This window comes from Marmota flaviventris, chromosome 7 (genome assembly GCF_047511675.1).
Source record: "Marmota flaviventris isolate mMarFla1 chromosome 7, mMarFla1.hap1, whole genome shotgun sequence".
Taxonomy (NCBI): domain Eukaryota; kingdom Metazoa; phylum Chordata; class Mammalia; order Rodentia; family Sciuridae; genus Marmota; species Marmota flaviventris.
The window spans coordinates 93,773,866-93,783,553 of NC_092504.1; the positions used below are offsets into that span (position 1 = coordinate 93,773,866).

The following is a 9,688-nucleotide window of genomic DNA, read 5'->3' on the forward strand; positions in this document are numbered from 1 at the left end:
AGATGATGGACAGACAGATACATAAATGCAGTCAGTATTCTCAGTGCTTGGAATAGTCTGGAACATTGTCAAGTTGTAAATGTTGGTAGTATAAAAGGAGGGAAGGAAAGAAGGGTGAAGTAAGAATGGGAAGTAAAAGGGGAGGAAGTATTTTAACTAAGGCTTGACAGCTTTATGATCTCAGAAACCATAATAAAAAAACAAATTCATTTGACAGTATTATGTGCAAAAATGCTTTCAATGATCTTGCCTGATATATGTGAGCTCACCAGAAAAGAAAAAAAAATCATAAAACCTGATTATCTTCTGGCTTTATTCAGTAACAATAAAAACAATATTATCCTTAGTATGTACCAGATACTATAGTATGTATTTTATAAAATTCCCCTTTAATCCTCACAAGTATATGAGGTCTATAATGTTAGTCCTTCCACACTGACTAAGAAGTTTAAAAAGAAGTCTGCACATAGCTAGTGCATTGCTGTCAAGTGATAAAGACAGTAGAAACTCAATCATTCTGATCCCAAAGCTTATGCTCATAAATTATGTTCACCTACTTGATCACTTTGTTTCCAATCTTCTCTAAACTTCACTGCTGAAAATGGTCCACTCTCTATTTTCTGTATGCCAGACTTTTATTTCCTTTTCCTTCTTCTGCATTCATAAATTAACAACAGTACTTCAAATTGTGTTTGGAATATTTGAAGCACTTCTTCACTTAAGCCACATGCTTCTATTCAAAATATTCTAGGTTTTCTGTATCAAGATAATAAGCATTTCTCACAAAAGTCTAGACCAGAAAAATGTAAACAATTCCATACACTAATAATGTGCACTGATATCATGTATGTGTACAAAAAGAATTGGCCAGTAAATGGATGGAGTTGGAGAATATCATGTCAAGTGAAATAAGCCAATCCCCCAAAACCAAAGGCTGAATGTTTTCTCTAATATGCCAATGATAATTCACAATAAAACTCAGGGGGCTCCAGAGAAGAATAGTGTTAACCTTACATTAGGTAGAGGAAAGTGAAGGGAGGGGAGAGAAGGGGATGTGGGGATAGGAAAGATAGTAGAATGAAAAAGGCATTATTACTTTATGTATATACGTGGCTGCATGACCTATATGATTCTACAACATGTGCACTCAGAAAAATGAGAAATTATATACCATCTATGTATGATATATCAAACTGCATAAATGCATTCTACTGTCATGTATAACTAATTAAAACAAATAAAAAATTAAAATGGAAAAAAAGAATGGAGCAGTAAAACATGTTAGAAAGATATCATTCATTCATTCATTTGTTTATTCAACAGTTATTTAGAGTCTCTGATCACTTGCGCTATATGCCATGGATTATTAATAAGAGTAGGGAAAAAATGTTAGGAAACAAGAGCAGAAAGAAGGAAGCTGAGAAACCTAACCTATTCTCCACAACTTCTAGGACTTCCAGTGTTCTTAATAGGAAGCACATGCTCAAGGCTACTGAGTTTTTAGTTGCTTCATAATATTTATGTGGCAATAAAAGCTGCTTCTAAACTAAGTGTATCTCTATTCTGAATGACCTTCTGTGTTATATTGCTCAGCTCAGAATCCACATTCTAAAAATTCTTACATGTTTGGTTGAAAGCACCCTCAGTCTTTTGGGGTATTAAGAAAGCTTCATACTATTTCAACATTTTAAAACAGTAATACAGACCAATAGTTATTTTATACCTCTTCAGCAAGGTGGTGTAGTACAACTCCCAAAAACTCATAATATGCAAAATAATTACAAATCAAAAACTCACATTCAAGGGATAGTTAAGACAATTGTTATAAACAATGAATTATAACAGAGTGTAATATTCTTTCTTTACATTAAAATAGAATCAGCTTCATATTAAAGAATGGGTATAGCTGTAGTTGTGAAGCTAAAAGACTCAAAAATGTAAAGAAAATTTGTAGGAAAGTCATATAAATAACTATAGGGTTAGAAATCTTATCTCTTGGGAGATACACACACACACACACACACACACACATATATATATATATATGGAAATTTTTCCTTCTGAAGAACTAAAGGATGAAAAATAATTTATTAATTTTGAAAATATGCAAAGTCTTTAAAGAAAAGGATAATAGCAACCATTATCTAAATGACAGAGTTAGCAGATTGAGGGCATGAGCTCCATTCTCTTTTTTTATCATCAACATAGAATATACTGAGTGCCAGGCACAAAAGCTTTACCTATCTTACTTCATTTATGCGAAAACAATCCCACATTTTAAACCCTGTTTGAGGTATTAAAAAATTGAGTCTCATAGACATTACTAACATGCCCTAGGGCACACAGCTGGTAAGGGGTGGAGCCAGAATGAAATACTTCACTCCAAAGCAAATGATATAAACCATCACATAAATATTATTGTAAGATTCCAAAAATTAGATATTTTAGTGTTTGACCCCAATTCTCCCAAACCATCCATGGGACTTTAACAAGGCACATGAATAAGAATTTAATTTCATCAAGAAAATGATCAATTACAGTAATACTCTCTAAGATTTCTTTCCATCCTAAAGTTCACAGGCCCAAGGAAACTAGTTGTCATCTTCTTTGGAAGATGAAAATATATGACTATGAGACAATCTAAGAAATTCAAAATTACTTATTGCCTTTCAGAAATTTATATTATGATTACAGCAGTGAAAAGTTGGTACAGATTATAACAAAATTGTTCAAGATAATGACAATTTTACCATGGAGGGAAAAAAACTAATTAAAAAATTAATTCTATGCCAGTTCAGCGAAGAGAGGGGGAAGTATATGGACTTTGAGATGATGGTAGGATTTGAGCAAGATGCATAAAGTGAGCACTTGAATTTATGAACAGAGGTAGCATATTTTATCACATGCACTATTATATGGCAAGCACTATGGCAGGTATATCATTATAGTATTTTTTGAGACTTCGAAATGATAATCAGGACCCTGAGATACAGGGGTGTAAAGTACATATTACAGAAACGTACTTAGTATGTAACTGAGCTAGGATCAGGACACAGACTTGTGCAAATCCAAACCAGTCTCTTTACATCATATGAGGCAACTTTATGAGACCAACAGTGGAGGCAAAATGGTGCTGAAGTTCTTCAGTGGATCATAAAGAATCCACTGCATTGGAAGCAGCAGGATTGAAGCTGGCTAGTTCATAGAAGGCTTCTTATACACAGGAAACCCAGACCTGAGCAACAAATGTGACTGAATATACAAGTGAATCCAAAGGGGGTAAAAGACAATGCACGGAACAGAAATATAATTGTAGCTGCCCCATTTTACCATGTTTGTAAAGTGGAATTTCATTAACTGAGTCTGGATGTCTGACGTGTTAAATTTAACTCAGGAGGTATTTTTTTTTTATTTAGTTTCCAAAATTTAGAAATTAGAACAAAAGATGAATTTTTTCTAAAAAATCAGATCACTTGATAATACTAAACATTGACTTACTGCCATTTAAGAAGACAGCAAGCAGCTGCCTTTTATAAATGGCACATGAATTCAATCTAGACAGTGTTTCCACTCTGACAAGATAGCTCTCTAAAATTCTCTGCATGGCCAAATTGGAAGGGTCTTTCAGGCTCTCATAGTGAATCTTGTCCAAGGCATTAGAAGCATTTGAGATCAACTCTTCAAAATCAGTATATTTGATTCTGAAGAAGTGAACAAGACCAAATCCATTTGGCCCTGAAACCTCAATGATATAACTCAGGAGGAATATGGACAGTTCTACAAACGCCTCACCAATTACTGGGAGGACAACTTGGCAGTCGATCACATCTCTGTGGAAGGTGAGTTGGAATTCAGGGCACTGCTGTTCATCCCTCAGTGGGCTCCCTTTGACCTCTTTGAGAACAAGAAGAAGAACATCAAACTCTATGTCTGTCATGTGTTCGTTATGAACAGCTGGGATGAGTTGATACCACAGAATCTCAACTGTGGTGTGGTTGACTCTGAGGGCCTGCCCCTGAACATCTCCCAAGAAATGCTCCAACAGAGTAAAATCTTGAAATTCATCTGAAAAAAAAAATATTGTGAAGAAGTTCCCTGGGCTTCTCTCTGAGTTGGTAGAGATAAGGAGAATTCAAAAAAAAAAAAAAATCCATGAGGCATTCTCTAAATATCTTAAGCTTTGATTTCATGAGAATTCCATTGACCATCAATGCCTTTCTGAGCTTCTGTGGTATCACACCTCTCAATCTTGAGATCTGATGATTCCTATGTCCAAGTATGTCTTTTGCATAAAGGAGACACAGAAGTCCATCTATTATATTGATAGAAATGAGCACGTGGCCAACTCTCCTTTCGTGGAGCATGTAGAGAAGCTGTGTTTTGAGATAATATATATGACTGAGCCTATTAACAAGTACTACATGCAGCAGTTCAAGGAGTTTGATGAGAAGAGCCTGTTCTTTGTAACCAAGGAAAGATCAGAGATACCAGAGGATGAGGAGGAGCAAAACAAAATGGAGGAGAGTATGGCAAAGTTCAAGAACCTATGCAACCTTTGGATAAGAAGGTCGAGAAAGCAGGGTGTGATGGTGCACATCTATAATCCCAGAGGTTTTCAAGGCTGAGGCAGGAGGATCATGAGTTCAAAGCCAGCCTCAGCAACTTAGTGAAGCTCCAGGCAGTTCAGTGAGACCCCATCTCTAAATAAAATCCAAAAAAGGGCTGGGAATGTGGCTTCGTGGTTAAGTGCTCCTAAGCTCAGTGCCTGGTACCAAAAAAAAAAAAAAGGAAGGTTGAGAAAGTGACAATCTTCAATATGCTTGTGTCTTCATGCTGCTGCATTGTTATCAGCACCAATGATTAAACAGCCAACATAAAGCGGATCATGAAGGCCCAAGTACTGTGAGATAACTGTAAAATGGGCTACATCATGGCCAAAAAGCACCTGGAGATCAACCCTGACCACCCCATGTTGGAGACATTGTGGCAGAAGGCTGAGGCAGACAAAAATGACAAGACTGTCAAGGACCCCATGGTGCTATTACTTGAAACCACCCTTGTTCTCTTCTTGCTTCTCCCTTGAATATCACCAGACTTGCTCCAATTGCATCTACTGCATGATAAAGTCAGGCCTAAGCATTGACGAAGATGAAGTGACAGGGGAAGAAGCCAGCACTACTGTTCCTGATGAGATAACCCCCTCTTAAGTGTTATGAGGATGCATCTTGCATGGAAGTAGATTAGGAGTTTCCACGGAGAAAAATGTGCCCTCTGTATAGCATCTCCATGGCTCTCACAGTAGCCTTGAATGATCCTCTCCCACCTGGCTTCCTCTACTGATAGATAGTCTAGTGGTTTTCTCTCTCCTATCCTTGCATTTAAGGCAGGAAACAAGAGCCTCAAGCCTCATAATTTGACAGAAAGATTGAATTATGTATTGTTTTTTGTTGTTTGTTTTGTTCTGAAATTATGCAAATTTTTGTAAAAAGAAAATTCATAGTTCACTTAATTATATTAAAATTATTTAGAAAGGTTTTTCACTTAGGAAAAGGTCAGACAGTTAAATGGAGGCACCCAGAAACCACCTGCTCTTCCACGAAAAAGAAACAAAAACAACAGGTAGACAACTGCATATTGAGATGAATGACCACAGGGGAACACCAGAATTCAACAGTAAAGAAATGGAAACCCTACAAAACCCAGAGAACTGGGATAGCAGGATAGCAAGAGAAACAAAATATCCCTCATCTGCTGCCCTGGCCCCATAGCTCAGGGAGTCTCCCCTTTGCATGGAGTAAAGGTGAAAGTGAGACTCTCAACAAACTCTATCAGCACAGATTCTGACAGTCCTAGCTACTGGAAAGTTTCATGGAACTTGCTTACAGAAGTGGCTTGAAATTTTTACATAAATCTGCCTTAGAAAAGGAATTGACTTCTTCTCCCAGAAATCCCCCAGGGTGCTATAACCAGGAGCCATCTTGACAGGGAACTATTATCTGAATTTGGACTACTTTATAGTTTGATTCCTCTGCATATTTCCACCTCTGTAGCCCCACAGACATGCCACTGCTCTGGCATGTGAGTGGCTGCCCCATTAACCAGACTTGGCTCAGTGGAGTGACTCAGACACAAGCCTGCTGAAAGTGCTATATAGTGAGGAACAGGTATTGGAATACGAGGGGAAATGGATCCATAAGAACTAGGGAATTGGGAAGCCTGCCCTCAGAGATTGGGGGTATGGCCTGTAATATGTGGTTTCATATGGGAACCAGGAATGAGGATGGTGGCCCAAGTGGTTCATGCCACCTCTCTCCCAGCATGCACTATGCACAGGCACCTGTTGTTAACAAGGCAGTGAAAGAACTCTGAATTTCTACACACAAGGTATGCCAGGGAAGTTCCAATAATGCTGCTGTAGCCCTTTGGTAACAGCCAGAGAAGGTGTAGAGAGAAACTCTGCATAGTGATTGCTGAATTCCACTCACCTTCACTCCTAAGAGCACTTCAGCTGAGATAAATTTTATCTACCTCCAGCCATGACCCACTCCTACTCAATCCAAACTAACTATCCACTGTCAAAAAAGCTACAGGGAAATTGCATGATGGTACAAAGCTGAAAATAAACTCGACACTGCATAATAAACAATACGCAAAGACACATTTTTAGAAGAAAGCCATCATATAAAAGTAGTTGCAATATCCATTTCACTAAATGGACAAATGAATGTGTAAAAATAAGATAATATTACATTTCTTAAAGTCCATCACTCTGTATAACAAATTCTAAAGATACTAAAGTAGATGAAATCCCTGATTTAAAAAAAAAATACAAAAGAATGATTTTTTTTTAAAAAGTCAATGACATCCAGGCTGGGGCTATAGCTCAGTGGTAGAGCACCTGCCTCACACATGTGTGCTGGGTTCAAGCCTCAACACCACTTAAAAAATGAATAAATAAAGATATTGTGTCCATCTACAACTAAATATATATATATATATATATATATATATATGCATATATATATGCATATATATATACATATTTTTCTTTTAAAGTCAATGACATCCAAGAGAATACAGATAGATAGTTAAATAAAATTAGAAAGACAATGCAAAATGTTAATGGAAAAATTCAGCAGAGAAAGACTTTAAAAAGGAACCAATGGGAGGCTGGGGATGTGGCTCAAGCGGTATCGCACTCGCCTGGCATGCATGCGGCCCGGGTTCAATCCTCAGCACCACATACAAACAAAGATGTTGTGTCCACCGAAAACTAAAAAATAAATGTTAAAAAAAAAATCCTCTCTCTCTCTAAAAAAAAAAAGGAACCAATAGGAAATATTTGAAATGAAGAGCTCTATACATCAGATGCAAAATTCAATTTAAAATCTCAATAATAGACTAAACAAAAGAAATAATATCAGATCTTGACAACAAGTGTTTGAACATATCACATTCAGACAGAAACAAAGTAAGAAAGAATAAAGAAAGCATACAAGATCTTTGGAACACCATTAAAAGATGAAATATCCACATCACTGGCATATATGAAGAAAAAGAAATACAATTTAAGACCATACAATACATATTCAATGAAATTATATCAAAAAACTTCCCTAATATTGGGAAAGACATGGACATCCAGGTACAGGAATGACAAATTAAGATGCCAGAAAGATCCTTACCACAACATTATTATAGTCAAACTGTCAAAGGTACAAGACAAAGAAAAAAATTTAAAATCTGGAAAATAAATCACAAATAGCATTTAAGAGCAACCACATTATACTACCAGCAGATTTCTCTGAAGAAGTCCTATAGGCCAGAAGGGCATGGAATGATATATTTTAAGTCCTGAAAGAAAATGACAGCAAACCAAGATTAATATACCCAGCAAGGCTATCCTTCATATCAAAGAAGAAATAAAGACCTTCTAATAAAAACAAACCCTAAGGGATGTTATGATCATCAGACAAGCTTCCCAAAAATGAATGAGGGTATCTTATGCCCAAACTGAAAGAGAAATGACTATTATTGTGTTAGCATATAAAAGGATACATCCTACAAAAAGAGTACATACTAAAAGAGAAAGCGCTCTCTCTCTCGCTCGCTCTCTCTCTCTCTCTCTCCCCCCCACCCTCCCTCTCCCCTTACCCTCCCACCCTCCCTCTCCCCTTACCCTCCCATATATCCCCTATATATGGGATATATCATATATCATATATATATATATATATATATATATATATATATATATATATATATATATATGAGGTGGGAGAGAGAGCAGCTTTCCTCTGCCTTTGCCATAACCTTCCACCATAGCCTTCCACCATGATGTTGTCCCTTACCTGGAACCAGCTGACTCTGGACTGAAACTCTGAAAACTTGAGCCCAAGATAAACTTTTCCTCCTCTAGGTTGTTCTTGTCAGGTATTTTGGTCACTTTTTAATTTGAAATCTTTAACTTCAATAAAACTTTTCATGTTTCTCCTAAGTTTGTCATGAAAGCAATGTTCTCTGCTTTTGGGGGGGGGGGGGGCGGGGGCGCCACAGGGGTGGGGCAGTTACTGGGAATTAAACCCAGCAGTGCTCAACCACTAAGTCACATTCCTACACATCCCCAGCCCTTTTTATTTTTTATTTTGAGACAGGGTCTTGCTAAGCTGCTTAAGGCCTTGCTAAGTTGCTGAAACTGGCTATGAAGTTGTGATCCTCCTGTCTCAGCCTCTTGAGCCCCTGGGATTACAGGTATGGGCCACTGTGCCTGGCTGCTCTCTGATTTTTGATGGTTTAATAATATGCTCAGTATGTACATTTTATTCATGGAGGTTATGATTAAAATATTTCTAAATAATGAAATCCAAATTAAAGCTTATTTAAAATGCTATTGGACCTTAATTTCCTTACCTTTAATTTTTATTCAAAATATTAGGATTTTAAATAACTTACCCTAGACATATAGAGATATGATTATCTGAAAACTCTGCTCTCAGAAAACCACAATTTCAGGTTTGGAATTCATAATTATCAAAATGTATCTTTTGAGATCTATTAGTGATTTCAAGCTGAGAGACAAGAAAAGCTGGAAAGAACCATGAAGCCAGGAGGATTTCCAAGGACAGTGAAAACTATCTAATACATAAAGCACACTGTGTATATGATGAGAAAAGCTCTGGTCTTGGAGTCCAAAGAGATGAATTCTAATCCGTCACTGACTATGAAATATAATTACCAAGAAGTTCAGAGGTCATTGCCACTGGATTACTTTTTACTGATTAAATAAATATCTTAACATATAATATATATTTGGTTTATAGTAGACATTCACCATGTGTTTAGGGAATCTAAGTCTATTCAAGAGGAAGGAAAATGCTTATGAGACTCAAGGAAAGTCATGTGAAGTCAAGTCAGTCACAAATATTTGCTAGAAAACCTCAGACGAAGCACAAGAAAAAATTATTGAAGATTCACTATAGATTTTCCCAATAATCAGAGTCAATTTCCTCATTTGAATTAACAACTCGCTTCAAGTTAATAGAACAATGGCTTGGTTTTTAAATTAAATTTAACAAGCAAAACACGATTCATGATAAAAAAATTGTAACAGGTTTAAGTTTTTGTATTCCTTGTTATAGTGGAAAGGAATTGCTTCCCCCAAAATTTAAAATTTTATCACACAAATACC

General features: G+C 36.6%; 1 pseudogene; it reads left to right on the forward strand.

Annotated features, from left to right (window-relative positions):
- Positions 1 to 5,244, forward strand: part of LOC114092835 (heat shock protein HSP 90-beta pseudogene) — a 45,637-nt pseudogene extending 40,393 nt beyond the window's left edge.
- The last annotated feature ends 4,444 nt before the right edge of the window (positions 5,245 to 9,688 follow it).